At 43.8% G+C, this 16,843-nt stretch overlaps 1 long non-coding RNA gene across 1 annotated transcript; it reads left to right on the top strand.

Moving 5' to 3' along the window:
• The first annotated feature begins 2,714 nt into the window (after window positions 1-2,714).
• Window positions 2,715-16,441, top strand: LOC121813349. Its single transcript, XR_006053664.1, has 2 exons — window positions 2,715-5,590; window positions 9,131-16,441. It is a non-coding gene; the product is annotated as an uncharacterized LOC121813349 (long non-coding RNA).
• The last annotated feature ends 402 nt before the right edge of the window (window positions 16,442-16,843 follow it).

Here is a 16,843-nt window from a genome sequence, read left to right as displayed (position 1 = left end):
TGTACCTGGACGCCCATCCCCGGACACAAAGAACCACCAACGCACCGATGTCTGAGGGAGTCCGCCACTGGCAGGGGAAGTGGTGGTAGGGGGAGATAGGCCTCCAAACCTTGGAGGGCCTGAGATGTCCCCAGAGAGGTGGCGCTGACACCCAACCTGACATATAGACACAGAAATACAGGCACACACAATACAAACATCCATTCCCACCCTCATGCTCTCATATACACTTACTCCACACTCAACCAACGTGGAGACAGACATAAAGAGACGCTGTACACACGATCACACTCCCCAAGCGTACTCTACAAACCGGGTCTAGGTACCCTTGCCCCTGGAGGGGGGAACTGCACCCAGACCCAGGTGGTGTTACCCTTTTCCCTGCGGTGGGGGGAGGCAGACCGCCCCGACTCCGCAGCAGCAGGGAGGCCCCACACTCCAGACCGCAGTCGGACGGCCAACTCCTCCTCCTAGCCCCCCCGCTCCAGCAGGTCGCAGAGAATGGGGGTGAGAGAAGACTCCAAACCTCCCTCCACCCGCTCATTGTAGTGTTGATGCATGTGTGTTCTAAGGTGCATTTAAAACCCAGGAGGGCATGGAGCTACCTGCCAGAGAGCAGCAGGTAAGCGCATGGTCCCTCCTGCTGGCCCTCAATGTCTACGTGTATTTAACTTGAGAGGTGGGCAACGACGCCAGGGGTGGGGTGTACACCCTGATGGTACTTTGGATTCCGTGTATCGTGCCCTGCACCCTGGTGTATCCTCTGCACCCTGGTGACATACCCCTACTCCCGGGACAGTCCACCCAACCCCATCACAGAGAAAACTGCACCCACCCCACCATCCAGTCATCTTCCAGACTACATAAGACAATAAACATCCAGGCTGAGATCTTCCTCCACGTTCACTTCTTTTAACACATTAAGAAGATAACAGACTCGTGCAATAAAATAAGCATTGAAGCAATTAATTTGTATTGAGAATTTTTAATAATCAAATTATTTGAACATCAATGGCACTGCTTGCTTGAGAGTAATCAGAATCTCTTGCAACATCGCCTCTTCTTAGAAAGCCATCCTTCTAGGTGTCACTTCTGGTTACAGCGTTTATGGGTCTTTGAGTTTAGTTCCTTTTCTGACTCTGAGTTTATTTATATTTCTGGTTCATGATTTCTTGCCTGTCTCACCTTGTGAGACTCTGCCATGTCCTGTGCATATGTTTAACCACTCATATCTCTGTTAATTCGATATCCATCTAATTGGATGGATATGGCCCATTGTTTTCCTATTTGTGTCTCTCTCTGTGTCTCTCGCTCTCTCCCTCCATGTCTTAGTCTCTGTGTTTCGTCTCCCTTACCTGTTTCCATGCTCCTCTCCTTGTTTCATCCTTTGTCTTCCCCAGTCAGTCATTATGCTTCAATATTTGCTTATCCCTGTTTCAGCTTCAAGCCTGTGTGTTCTTGTCAGTGTTTGTGCACTTCCTGTTTTATTTTGCCAGTCACTTGTCCTAAGATAAGATAAGATAACCTTTATTAGTCCCACACGTGGGAAATTTGTTTTGTCACAGCAGGAAGTGGACAGTGCAAAAGTTATGACGCAAAAATTAGAATACAATACAGTACACAGCTGTACAGAATAGAATAAAATAATATACTATATACAGTAGAATAAAATAGAATAAAAATATACAATAAGATAAAAATAGAATACGAATGCTATATACAACTGAGTAAAAATACAACGATGCCAGAAAAGATTATTGCACTTAGTGTTATTGCACATGTGTGGATGTGTGTGTTTGTTCAGTTAAAGTCTTTGTTGTGGAGTCTGACAGCAGTGGGGAGGAAAGACCTGCGAAATCTCTCCGTCCCACACCGTGGGTGCCGCAGTCTCCCACTGAAGGAGCTGCTCAGTGCTGTCACAGTCTGCTGCATGGGGTGGGAGACGTTGTCCAACAGGGATGACAGCTTAGCCGCCATTCTCCTGTCACTCACCACCTCCACTGGGTCCAGAGGGCATCCTAGAACAGAGCTGGCCCTTCTAGCTGTAGCTGATTTCTGCCCATTTTTTTCATGTCTTCCTTTTCAAAAGATCTCTGGGCTAAGCTGGGTGTTAGGCCCCATACATACCCAGAAATCTAAAGATATTCAAGGTCCAAACACGGTTTCTCTTAAAACACATCAGAATGACGATGTTGATATTCAGTATCCAAACATGCTGGGAGCTAAATGTTGCTCTCTAGAGCCCACAACCCTTTCACAGTAAGTCTGCTTTGGCTATCTGTTGAAAAAGTTCTGATCTCTAATCTCTAAATGTGTGTTATCCAGTTGATAATGCACAGTTTAGATGGAGCCGATGTGTGGGTGAGTCTTTATATCCAAGTGTCTTCTCTGCTTCATATGAAAAAACCTGAGTAGCCTTGCAGAACAAATCACATAAGTCACACCTGTCGTGGCAGCTCCCCTCTATGTCATGCTTTTTAATCAGGGCTAGTTTTTCGAGGTCTGGACAGTTAATCCCAAGGGACTGTTAATTTAAAAGACGGGAGCAACCTGTAAGTGCTATTTGCACTAAACTAACTGAATGCTCAGAGTTATCCTTTTACTATTTAACAGTGGGTTTAAAAAGTGAATGTCCACAACTTCGACTTTAATTGCAGGAAATTATTTTAAAGCAGTTTTGGAGGAGAAAAGCAAAAGCAGAATCAACAACAACAACAACAATAATAATAATAATAGTAATAATAATAATAGTAATAATAATAATAATAATAATAATTAAAGCTGCAAGCAGCGTTATGAGGGCCCTCGCACCCCCGGCGCGTCGAGCCACGGCCAACACCTAAAACCAACACCTCCGATCTGATGTCACATTGATGAAATTCATGCATTCAACCACCAGCTAACATTTCATCTCATTCAATCATGATTATAGTCGTCCCACTAGGTGGCGCTCTAACCATTACTGACAAATGGCATAACAAACATTTCCAAGCTCGAGTCTCATCACGCCTGCGACCTTTGGGAGAGATTGGACATTTAGATTTTGAGTGACAGCAGATTACTGCTTTTTGGCGAGTGATTGAAACTCCACGTGCCACCATGACAACCCCGTTTCCCTGAACGTAAAAAGCTTCGCAATTTAACATCACAAAGGTCTTTAGATTCCACACACTGGAGATTGGTTCAATATGATGAAATCCCTTGGAGGAGTTCGTCAAAGAACGGTGCCTGGAAAGAGGGGAAAATGTTGCCAAAATTACACATTAATTTTAAAATGGCTGACTTCCTGTTGGATTTGGGATATTGCTCCAAGAGACTTTTTTGTACATCTTGATATCTCCAATAAGCTTACCAGGTTTCAGACTCATACATAGAACACAGAGCAGGGGCTGGGGTTTTGAAATTTTGTAGGGGGCGCTGTGGAGCAATTTCGCGCTATTCAATGAAAATGATCACATGACAACAAAGCCTTCATCCATTTGGAGGTGTGTGCAAAATTTCAAGCCTCTATAAACTTTCCAAGCCCTCAAAAGCCACTTCATCTTTCATGGTGAACCGCGTTGCCACCAGGGTGCGCCGTTCAGTTTAAATTCACAATTTTTGCACTGAAGCATCACGAGGGACAGATGGTGATATTCACCGCTTTTGAGGTGGCCACGATGAACCTGTGAAAATCAGTACAACAAAATTAAAGCCATGACATTTCCTGTTGCCACTAGGTGGCGCTGTCCGTATTCCCGACAATGGGCACATCAATCTGTTCAGGGCGGGTCTGACATCATGCCTGTAAAGTCTGGTACTGATCAGACTGGATTTCATTGAGTTATACTAATTTGTTTCTTCATGGCGTGACATCAAAGTTCGCCATGCTGCTGGGGTCACACCCTTTTGCGAAAAGTCACAGTTTTCACTATAACCCAAGACCAACTCCTTAAGGCTTTCCTGGAGAAATTTGAGGCTGCAGATGTCACCCATCACTATACTGTACCCCAAAGTGTAAAACATGACATTTCCTGTTCCCACTAGGTGGCGCTGTCCTTGATGTCAAATATGGCAGTTGAAATATGTTCAGGGGTGGAGCCTTATCATATGTGTTCACTTTGGTCAAGGTCAGAAAATGTATGACAAAATGAGAGGCAATAAGATTTTCATGGCGAGTCATCGAAATTCGCCATGGCGCCACGGCCTCATAGTATTGTGAAAACTCAAAAGCTCCGCAATTTAACATGGCACAAGGGTGTAGTTGACACTGTCCAAATTTGAAGCTTATAGGACCAAATCCCAAGGAGGAGTTCGTTAAAGTACAAGGCATGGAAACGGTAAAATCAGAGCCAAAATGTCACCTTCAATCCAAAATGGCGGACTTCCTGTTGGGATTAGGACATTGCCATAATAGACTTTTTTGTTCGACTCTGAACGTTATATAGGTGTACCGACTTTCAAACTTGTAGGCCATACCCATACCGGGGGCTCGCGTTTTTCATTTTTCTAGGTGGCGCTACTGAGCTAATTTTCCCTGGCCATGTCTGAGAACATTAAAATACGTAAATTTTCACCAGACCTGACGCGTGTGCAAAATTTCATGAGTTTTCGAGCATGTTTAGGCCCTCAAACGGCCAATTCATTTGCCGAAATAATAATAATTAAAGCTGCAAGCAGCGTTATGAGGGCCCTCGCACCCCCAGCGCGTCGAGCCACGCCCAACACCTAAAACCAGCACCTCCGATCTGATGTCACATTGATGGAATTCATGCATTTAACCACCAGCTAACATTTCAACTCATTCATTCATGATTAGTTAGTCATTCCACTAGGTGGCGCTCTAACCATTATGTACAAATGGCATAACAAACACTTCCAAGCTCGAGTCTCATCACACCTGAGACGTTTGGGAGAGATTGGACATTGTGTTTTTGAGTGACAGCAGATTACTGCTTTTTGGCGAGTGATTCAAACTCTAAGTGCCGCCATAACCACCCCGTTTCCCTGGACGTAAAAAGCTTCGCAATTTAACATCACAAAGGTCTTTAGATTCCACACACTGGAGATTGGTTCAATATGATGAAATCCCTTGGAGGAGTTCGTCAAAGAACGATGCCTGAAAAGAGGGGAAAATGTTGCCAAAATTGCACATTAATTTTAAAATGGCTGACTTCCTGTTGGATTTGGGATATTGCTCCAAGAGACTTTTTTGTACATCTTGATATCTCCTATAAGCTTATCAGGTTTCAGACTCATACATAAAACACAGAGCTGGGGCTGATGTTTTGAAATTTTGCAGGGGGCGCTGTGGAGCAATTTCGCGCTATTCAATGAAAATGATCACATAACAACAAAGCCTTATGCACATTGGAGGTGTGCGCCAAATTTCAAGACTTTTTAAACTTTCCAAGCCCCTCAAAAGCAACTTCATCTTTCATGGTGGACCGCGTTGCCACCAGGGTGCGCCGTTCAGTTTAAAGTCACAATTTTTCCACTGAAGCATCATGAGGGACTGATGTTGATATTCACCGCTTTTGAGGTGGCCACGATGAACCTGTGAAAATCAGTACAACAAAATTAAAGCCATGACATTTCCTGTTCCCACTAGGTGGCGCTGTCCTTTATTTTAAATATGGCAGTTGAAATATGTTCAGGGGTGGAGCCTTATCATATGTGTGCTCTTTTGTCCAGATCGGAAAATGTATGACAGAATGAGAGGCAATAAGATTTTCATGGCGAGTCATCGAAATTCGCCGTGGCGCCACGGCCTCATAGTATTGTGAAAACTCAAAAGCTCCGCAATTTAACATGGCACAAGGGTGTAGTTGGCACTGACCAAATATGAAGGTTATGAAATCAAACCCCAAGGAGGAGTTCGTTAAAGTTCGAGGCATGGAAACGGTAAAATCAGAGCCAAAATGTCACCTTCAATCCAAAATGGCGGACTTCCTGTTGGGTTTAGGACATTGCCATAATAGACTTTTTTGTTCGACTCTGAACGTTATATAGGTGTGCCAACTTTCAAACATGTAGGTCATACCCATATCGGGGGCTCGCGTTTTTCATTTTTCTAGGTGGCGCTACTGAGCTAATTTTCCCTGGCCATGTCTGAGAACATTAAAATACGTAAATTTTCACCAGACCTGACGCGTGTGCAAAATTTCATGAGTTTTCGAGCATGTTTAGGCCCTCAAAAAGCCGATTCATTTGCCGGAATAATAATAATAATAATTAAAGCTGCAAGCAGCGTTATGAGGGCCCTCGCACCCCGGCGCGTCGAGCCACGCCCAACACCTAAAACCAGCACCTCCGATCTGATGTCACATTGATGGAATTCATGCATTTAACCACCAGCTAACATTTCAACTCATTCATTCATGATTAGCTAGTCGTTCCACTAGGTGGCACTCTAACCATTATGTACAAATGGCATAACAAACACTTCCAAGCTCGAGTCTCATCACACCTGAGACGTTTGGGAGAGATTGGACATTGTGTTTTTGAGTGACAGCAGATTACTGCTTTTTGGCGAGTGATTCAAACTCTAAGTGCCGCCATAACCACCCCGTTTCCCTGGACGTAAAAAGCTTCGCAATTTAACATCAGAAAGGTCTTTAGATTCCACACACTGGAGATTGGTTCAATATGATGAAATCCCTTGGAGGAGTTCGTCAAAGAACGATGCCTGAAAAGAGGGGAAAATGTTGCCAAAATTGCACATTAATTTTAAAATGGCTGACTTCCTGTTGGATTTGGGATATTGCTCCAAGAGACTTTTTTGTACATCTTGATATCTCCTATAAGCTTATCAGGTTTCAGACTCATACATAAAACACAGAGCTGGGGCTGATGTTTTGAAATTTTGCAGGGGGCGCTGTGGAGCAATTTCGCGCTATTCAATGAAAATGATCACATAACAACAAAGCCTTATGCACATTGGAGGTGTGCGCCAAATTTCAAGACTTTTTAAACTTTCCAAGCCCCTCAAAAGCCACTTCATCTTTCATGGTGGACCGCGTTGCCACCAGGGTGCGCCGTTCAGTTTAAAGTCACAATTTTTCCACTGAAGCATCATGAGGGACTGATGTTGATATTCACCGCTTTTGAGGTGGCCACGATGAACCTGTGAAAATCAGTACAACAAAATTAAAGCCATGACATATCCTGTTGCCACTAGGTGGCGCTGTGGGTATTTCCGACAATGGGTACATCAATCTGTTCAGGGCGGGTCTGACATCACGCCTGTAAAGTCTGGTACCGATCAGACCGGGTTTCATTGAGTTATACTAATTTGTTTCTTCATGGCGAGACATCAAAGTTCGCCATGCTGCTGAGGTCACACCCATACGTGAAAAGTCACAGTTTTCACTGTACCCCAAGACCAACTCCTTACGCCTTTCCTGGAGAAATTTGAGGCAGCAGATGTCACCCATCACTATACTGTACCCCAAAGTGTAAAACATGACATTTCCTGTTCCCACTAGGTGGCGCTGTCCTTTATTTTAAATATGGCAGTTGAAATATGTTCAGGGGTGGAGCCTTATCATATGTGTGCTCTTTTGTCCAGATCGGAAAATGTATGACAGAATGAGAGGCAATAAGATTTTCATGGCGAGTCATCGAAATTCGCCGTGGCGCCACGGCCTCATAGTATTGTGAAAACTCAAAAGCTCCGCAATTTAACATGGCACAAGGGTGTAGTTGGCACTGACCAAATATGAAGGTTATGAAATCAAACCCCAAGGAGGAGTTCGTTAAAGTTCGAGGCATGGAAACGGTAAAATCAGAGCCAAAATGTCACCTTCAATCCAAAATGGCGGACTTCCTGTTGGGTTTAGGACATTGCCATAATAGACTTTTTTGTTCGACTCTGAACGTTATATAGGTGTGCCAACTTTCAACCATGTAGGTCATACCCATATCGGGGGCTCGCGTTTTTCATTTTTCTAGGTGGCGCTACTGAGCTAATTTTCCCTGGCCATGTCTGAGAACATTAAAATACGTAAATTTTCACCAGACCTGACGCGTGTGCAAAATTTCATGAGTTTTCGAGCATGTTTAGGCCCTCAAAAAGCCGATTCATTTGCCGGAATAATAATAATAATAATAATAATAATAATAATAATAATAAACAGAGCAATTACAATAGGGCCTTCGCACTGTCAGTGCTCGGGCCCTAATAATAATAATAATAATAATAATTAAAGCTGCAAGCAGCGTTATGAGGGCCCTCGCACCCCCGGCGCGTCGAGCCACGCCCAACACCTAAAACCAGCACGTCCGATCTGATGTCACATTGATGGAATTCATGCATTTAACCACCAGCTAACATTTCAACTCATTCATTCATGATTAGTTAGTCATTCCACTAGGTGGCGCTCTAACCATTATGTACAAATGGCATAACAAACATTTCCGAGCTGGAGTCTCATCACGCCTATGAGCTTTGGGAGAGATTGGACATTGTGTTTTTGAGTGACAGCAGATTACTGCTTTTTGGCGAGTGATTGAAACTCCACGTGCCGCCATGACCACCCCGTTTCCCTGAATGTAAAAAGCTTCGCAATTTAACATCACAAAGGTCTTTAGATTCTACACACTGAAGAATGCTTCAATATGATGAAATCCCTTGGAGGAGTTCGTCAAAGTATGAGGCCTGAAAAGGGGGGAAAATGTCGTCAAAATTACACATTAATTTTAAAATGGCTGACTTCCTGTTGGATTTGGGATATTGCTCCAAGAGACTTTTTTGTACATCTTGATATCGTACATAAGCTTACCAGGTTTCAGACTCATAGATGAAACACAGAGCAGGGGCTGATGTTTTGAAATATTGTAGGGGGCGCTGTGGAGCCATTTTGCGCTATTAAAGGAAAATGGTTACATAACAACAAAGCCTTCATCCATTTGGAGGTGTGTGCCAAATTTCAAGCCTCTATAAACTTTCCAAGCCCCTCAAAAGCCACTTCATCTTTCATGATGAACCGCGTTGCCACCAGGGTGCGCCGTTCAGTTTAAAGTCACAATTTTTGCACTGAAGCATCACGAGGGACTGATGGTGATATTCACCGCTTTTGAGGTGGCCACGATGAACCTGTGAAAATCAGTACAACAAAATTAAAGCCATGACATTTCCTGTTGCCACTAGGTGGCGCTGTCCGTATTTCCGACAATGGGCACATCAATCTGTTCAGGGCGGGTCTGACATCATGCCTGTAAAGTCTGGTACTGATCAGACTGGATTTCATGGAGTTATACTAATTTGTTTCTTCATGGCGAGACATCAAAGTTCGCCATGCTGCTGAGGTCACACCCTTTCGTGAAAAGTCACAGTTTTCACTGTACCCCAAGACCAACTCCTTAAGCCTTTCCTGGAGAAATTTGAGGCTGCAGATGTCACCCATCACAATACTGTACCCCAAAGTGTAAAACATGACATTTCCTGTTCCCACTAGGTGGCGCTGTCGCTGACGTCAAATATGGCAGTTGAAATATGTTCAGGGCTGGAGCCTTATCATATGTGTGCTCTTTGGTCCAGATCGGACAATGTATGACAGAATGAGAGGCAATAAGATTTTCATGGCGAGTCATCGAAATTCGCCGTGGCGCCACGGCCTCATGGTATTGTGAAAACTCAAAAGCTCCGCAATTTAACATGGCACAAGGGTGTAGTTGGCACTGACCAAATATGAAGCTTATACGACCAAATCCCAAGGAGGAGTTCGTTAAAGTTCGAGGCATGGAAATGGCAAAATTAGAGCCAAAATGTCACCTTCACGTCCAAATGGCGGACTTCCTGTTGGGTTTGCGTCAATGGGCCCACAGACTTTTTTGTTCGTCTTGGCATGATACACATGTGTGCCAAATTTCATACATGTAGCTCAAACGATGTGGTCGTAGGGCTGCATTTAACAAGGCATAGGTGGCGCTCTAGAGCCATTTCCCAGTGCTCATATGTAAAACCATTAAAATACAAAATTTTTCACCAGACCTGGCATGTGTGCAAAATTTCATGAGTTTTTGAGCATGTTTAGGCCCTCAAAAAGGCCCTTGTTTGGGGTGAATAATAATAATAATAATAATTAAAGCTGCAAGCAGCGTTATGAGGGCCCTCGCACCCCCGGCGCGTCGAGCCACGCCCAACACCTAAAACCAGCACGTCCGATCTGATGTCACATTGATGGAATTCATGCATTTAACCACCAGCTAACATTTCAACTCATTCATTCATGATTAGTTAGTCATTCCACTAGGTGGCACTCTAACCATTATGTACAAATGGCATAACAAACATTTCCGAGCTGGAGTCTCATCACGCCTATGAGCTTTGGGAGAGATTGGACATTGTGTTTTTGAGTGACAGCAGATTACTGCTTTTTGGCGAGTGATTGAAACTCCACGTGCCGCCATGACCACCCCGTTTCCCTGAACGGAAAAAGCTTCGCAATTTAACATCACAAAGGTCTTTAGATTCTACACACTGAAGAATGCTTCAATATGATGAAATCCCTTGGAGGAGTTCGTCAAAGTATGAGGCCTGAAAAGGGGGGAAAATGTCGTCAAAATTACACATTAATTTTAAAATGGCTGACTTCCTGTTGGATTTGGGATATTGCTCCAAGAGACTTTTTTGTACATCTTGATATCTCCTATAAGATTACCACGTTTCAGACTCATACATAAAACACAGAGCAGGGGCTGCAATTTTGAAATTTTGTAGGGGGCGCTGTGGAGCCATTTTGGGATATTCAATGAAAATGATCACATGACAACAAAGCCTTCATCCATTTGGAGGTGTGTGCCAAATTTCAAGCCTCTATAAACTTTCCAAGCCCCTCAAAAGCCACTTCATCTTTCATGATGAACCGCGTTGCCACCAGGGTGCGCCGTTCAGTTTAAAGTCACAATTTTTGCACTGAAGCATCACGAGGGACTGATGGTGATATTCACTGCTTCTGAGGTGGCCACGATGAACCTGTGAAAATCAGTACAACAAAATTAAAGCCATGACATTTCCTGTTGCCACTAGGTGGCGCTGTCCGTATTTCCGACAATGGGCACATCAATCTGTTCAGGGCGGGTCTGACATCATGCCTGTAAAGCCTGGTACTGATCAGACTGGATTTCATTGAGTTATACTAATTTGTTTCTTCATGGCGTGACATCAAAGTTCGCCATGCTGCTGGGGTCACACCCTTTCGCGAAAACTCACAGTTTTCACTGTAACCCAAGATCAACTCCTTAAGGCTTTCCTGGAGAAATTTGAGGCTGCAGATGTCACCCATCACTATACTGTACCCCAAAGTGTAAAACATGACATTTCCTGTTCCCACTAGGTGGCGCTGTCCTTGATGTAAAATATGGCAGTTGAAATATGTTCAGGGGTGGAGCCTTATCATATGTGTTCACTTTGGTCAAGGTCAGAAAATGTATGACAGAATGAGAGGCAATAAGATTTTCATGGCGAGTCATCGAAATTCGCCGTGGCGCCACGTCCTCATGGTATGGTGAAAACTCAAAAGCTCCGCAATTTAACATGGCACAAGGGTGTAGTTGGCACTGACCAAATATGAAGGTTATGAAATCAAACCCCAAGGAGGAGTTCGCAAAAGTTCGAGGCATGGAAATGGCAAAATTAGAGCCAAAATGTCACCTTCTCTTCCAAATGGCGGACTTCCTGTTGGGTTTGCGTCAATGGGCCCACAGACTTTTTTGTTCGTCTTGGCATGATACACATGTGTGCCAAATTTCATACATGTAGCTCAAACCATGTGGTCGTAGGGCTGCATTTAACAAGGCATAGGTGGCGCTGTAGAGCCATTTCCCAGTGCTCATATGTAAAACCATTAAAATACAAAATTTTTCACCAGACCTGGCATGTGTGCAAAATTTCATGAGTTTTTGAGCATGTTTAGGCCCTCAAAAAGGCCCTTGTTTGGGGTGAATAATAATAATAATAATAATTAAAGCTGCAAGCAGCGTTATGAGGGCCCTCGCACCCCGGCGCGTCGAGCCACGCCCAACACCTAAAACCAGCACGTCCGATCTGATGTCACATTGATGGAATTCATGCATTTAACCACCAGCTAACATTTCAACTCATTCATTCATGATTAGTTAGTCATTCCACTAGGTGGCGCTCTAACCATTATGTACAAATGGCATAACAAACATTTCCAAGCTCGAGTCTCATCACACCTGCGACCTTTGGGAGAGATTGGACATTGTGTTTTTTAGTGACAGCAGATTACTGCTTTTTGCGAGTGATTGAAACTCTACGTGCCGCCATGACCACCCCGTTTCCCTGAACGTAAAAAGCTTCGCAATTTAACATCACAAAGGTCTTTAGATTCTACACACTGAAGAATGCTTCAATATGATGAAATCCCTTGGAGGAGTTCGTCAAAGTATGAGGCCTGAAAAGGGGGGAAAATGTCGTCAAAATTACACATTAATTTTAAAATGGCTGACTTCCTGTTGGATTTGGGATATTGCTCCAAGAGACTTTTTTGTACATCTTGATATCTTACATAAGCTTACCAAGTTTCAGACTCATAGATGAAACACAGAGCAGGGGCTGATGTTTTGAAATATTGTAGGGGGCGCTGTGGAGCCATTTTGCGCTATTCAAGGAAAATGGTTACATAACCACAATGCCTTCATCCATTTGGAGGTGTGTGCCAAATTTCAAGCCTCTATAAACTTTCCAAGCCCCTCAAAAGCCACTTCATCTTTCATGATGAACCGCGTTGCCACCAGGGTGCGCCGTTCAGTTTAAAGTCACAATTTTTGCACTAAAGCATCATCAAGGACTGATGGTGATATTCACCGCTTTTGAGGTGGCCACAATGAACCTGTGAAAATCAGTACAACAAAGTGTAAGACGTGACATTTTCTGTTGCCACTAGGTGGCGCTGTACGTATTCCCGACAATGGGCACATCAATCTGTTCAGGGCGGGTCTGACATCATGCCTGTAAAGTCTGGTACTGAACAGACTGGATTTCATTGAGTTATACTAATTTGTTTCTTCATGGCGTGACATCAAAGTTCGCCATGCTGCTGGGGTCACACCCTTTTGCGAAAAGTCACAGTTTTCACTGTAACCCAAGACCAACTCCTTAAGGCTTTCCTGGAGAAATTTGAGGCTGCAGATGTCACCCATCACTATACTGTACCCCAAAGTGTAAAACATGACATTTCCTGTTCCCACTAGGTGGCGCTGTCCTTGATGTCAAATATGGCAGTTGAAATATGTTCAGGGGTGGAGCCTTATCATATGTGTTCACTTTGGTCAAGGTCAGAAAATGTATGACAGAATGAGAGGCAATAAGATTTTCATGGCGAGTCATCGAAATTCGCCGTGGCGCCACGTCCTCATGGTATGGTGAAAACTCAAAAGCTCCGCAATTTAACATGGCACAAGGGTGTAGTTGGCACTGACCAAATATGAAGGTTATGAAATCAAACCCCAAGGAGGAGTTCGCAAAAGTTCGAGGCATGGAAATGGCAAAATTAGAGCCAAAATGTCACCTTCTCTTCCAAATGGCGGACTTCCTGTTGGGTTTGCATCAATGGGCCCACAGACTTTTTTGTTCGTCTTGGCATGATACACATGTGTGCCAAATTTCATACATGTAGCTCAAACGATGTGGTCGTAGGGCTGCATTTAACAAGGCATAGGTGGCGCTGTAGAGCCATTTCCCAGTGCTCATATGTAAAACCATTAAAATACAAAATTTTTCACCAGACCTGGCATGTGTGCAAAATTTCATGAGTTTTTGAGCATGTTTAGGCCCTCAAAAAGGCCCTTGTTTGGGGTGAATAATAATAATAATAATTAAAGCTGCAAGCAGCGTTATGAGGGCCCTCGCACCCCGCGCGTCGAGCCACGCCCAACACCTAAAACCAGCACCTCCGATCTGATGTCACATTGATGGAATTCATGCATTTAACCACCAGCTAACATTTCAACTCATTCATTCATGATTAGTTAGTCATTCCACTAGGTGGCACTCTAACCATTATGTACAAATGGCATAACAAACATTTCCGAGCTGGAGTCTCATCACGCCTATGAGCTTTGGGAGAGATTGGACATTGTGTTTTTGAGTGACAGCAGATTACTGCTTTTTGGCGAGTGATTGAAACTCCACGTGCCGCCATGACCACCCCGTTTCCCTGAATGTAAAAAGCTTCGCAATTTAACATCACAAAGGTCTTTAGATTCTACACACTGAAGTATGCTTCAATATGATGAAATCCCTTGGAGGAGTTCGTCAAAGTATGAGGCCTGAAAAGGGGGGAAAATGTCGTCAAAATTACACATTAATTTTAAAATGGCTGACTTCCTGTTGGATTTGGGATATTGCTCCAAGAGACTTTTTTGTACATCTTGATATCTTACATAAGCTTACCAGGTTTCAGACTCATAGATGAAACACAGAGCAGGGGCTGATGTTTTGAAATATTGTAGGGGGCGCTGTGGAGCCATTTTGCGCTATTCAAGGAAAATGGTTACATAACCACAATGCCTTCATCCATTTGGAGGTGTGTGCCAAATTTCAAGCCTCTATAAACTTTCCAAGCCCCTCAAAAGCCACTTCATCTTTCATGATGAACCGCGTTGCCACCAGGGTGCGCCGTTCAGTTTAAAGTCACAATTTTTGCACTAAAGCATCATCAAGGACTGATGGTGATATTCACCGCTTTTGAGGTGGCCACAATGAACCTGTGAAAATCAGTACAACAAAGTGTAAGACGTGACATTTTCTGTTGCCACTAGGTGGCGCTGTACGTATTCCCGACAATGGGCACATCAATCTGTTCAGGGCGGGTCTGACATCATGCCTGTAAAGTCTGGTACTGAACAGACTGGATTTCATTGAGTTATACTAATTTGTTTCTTCATGGCGTGACATCAAAGTTCGCCATGCCGCTGGGGTCACACCCTTTTGCGAAAAGTCACAGTTTTCACTGTAACCCAAGACCAACTCCTTAAGGCTTTCCTGGAGAAATTTGAGGCTGCAGATGTCACCCATCACTATACTGTACCCCAAAGTGTAAAACATGACATTTCCTGTTCCCACTAGGTGGCGCTGTCCTTGATGTCAAATATGGCAGTTGAAATATGTTCAGGGGTGGAGCCTTATCATATGTGTTCACTTTGGTCAAGGTCAGAAAATGTATGACAAAATGAGAGGCAATAAGATTTTCATGGCGAGTCATCGAAATTCGCCATGGCGCCACGGCCTCATAGTATTGTGAAAACTCAAAAGCTCCGCAATTTAACATGGCACAAGGGTGTAGTTGAGACTGACCAAAGATGAAGCTTATACGACCAAATCCCAAGGAGGAGTTCGTTAAAGTTCGAGGCATGGAAACGGTAAAATCAGAGCCAAAATGTCACCTTCAATCCAAAATGGCGGACTTCCTGTTGGGTTTAGGACATTGCCATAATAGACTTTTTTGTTCGACTCTGAACGTTATATAGGTGTACCGACTTTCAAACATGTAGGCCATACCCATACCGGGGGCTCGCGTTTTTCATTTTTCTAGGTGGCGCTACTGAGCTAATTTTCCCTGGCCATGTCTGAGAACATTAAAATACGTAAATTTTCACCAGACCTGACGCGTGTGCAAAATTTCATGAGTTTTCGAGCATGTTTAGGCCCTCAAACGGCCAATTCATTTGCCGAAATAATAATAATAATAATAATAATAAACAGAGCAATTACAATAGGGCCTTCGCACTGTCAGTGCTCGGGCCCTAATTAAAGCTGCAAGCAGCGTTATGAGGGCCCTCGCACCCCCAGCGCGTCGAGCCACGCCCAACACCTAAAACCAGCACCTCCGATCTGATGTCACATTGATGGAATTCATGCATTTAACCACCAGCTAACATTTCAACTCATTCATTCATGATTAGTTAGTCGTTCCACTAGGTGGCACTCTAACCATTATGTACAAATGGCATAACAAACATTTCCGAGCTGGAGTCTCATCACGCCTATGAGCTTTGGGAGAGATTGGACATTGTTTTTTTTAGTGACAGCAGATTACTGCTTTTTGCGAGTGATTGAAACTCTACGTGCCGCCATGACCACCCCGTTTCCCTGAACGGAAAAAGCTTCGCAATTTAACATCACAAAGGTCTTTAGATTCTACACACTGAAGAATGCTTCAATATGATGAAATCCCTTGGAGGAGTTCGTCAAAGTATGAGACCTGAAAAGGGGGGAAAATGTCGTCAAAATTACACATTAATTTTAAAATGGCTGACTTCCTGTTGGATTTGGGATATTGCTCCAAGAGACTTTTTTGTACATCTTGATATCTTACATAAGCTTACCAGGTTTCAGACTCATAGATGAAACACAGAGCAGGGGCTGATGTTTTGAAATATTGTAGGGGGCGCTGTGGAGCCATTTTGCGCTATTCAAGGAAAATGGTTACATAACCACAATGCCTTCATCCATTTGGAGGTGTGTGCCAAATTTCAAGCCTCTATAAACTTTCCAAGCCCCTCAAAAGCCACTTCATCTTTCATGATGAACCGCGTTGCCACCAGGGTGCGCCGTTCAGTTTAAAGTCACAATTTTTGCACTGAAGCATCATGAAGGACTGATGGTGATATTCACCGCTTTTGAGGTGGCCACAATGAACCTGTGAAAATCAGTACAACAAAGTGTAAGACGTGACATTTTCTGTTGCCACTAGGTGGCGCTGTACGTATTCCCGACAATGGGCACATCAATCTGTTCAGGGCGGGTCTGACATCATGCCTGTAAAGTCTGGTACTGATCAGACTGGATTTCATTGAGTTATACTAATTTGTTTCTTCATGGCGTGACATCTCTCGT

This window comes from Haplochromis burtoni, unplaced genomic scaffold, assembly GCF_018398535.1.
Source record: "Haplochromis burtoni strain Fernald_Lab_line unplaced genomic scaffold, NCSU_Asbu1 Contig_1568, whole genome shotgun sequence".
NCBI lineage: Eukaryota > Metazoa > Chordata > Actinopteri > Cichliformes > Cichlidae > Haplochromis > Haplochromis burtoni.
The sequence above is the reverse complement of the archived record's forward strand: the minus strand, read 5'-3'. Positions and strand labels throughout refer to the sequence as shown.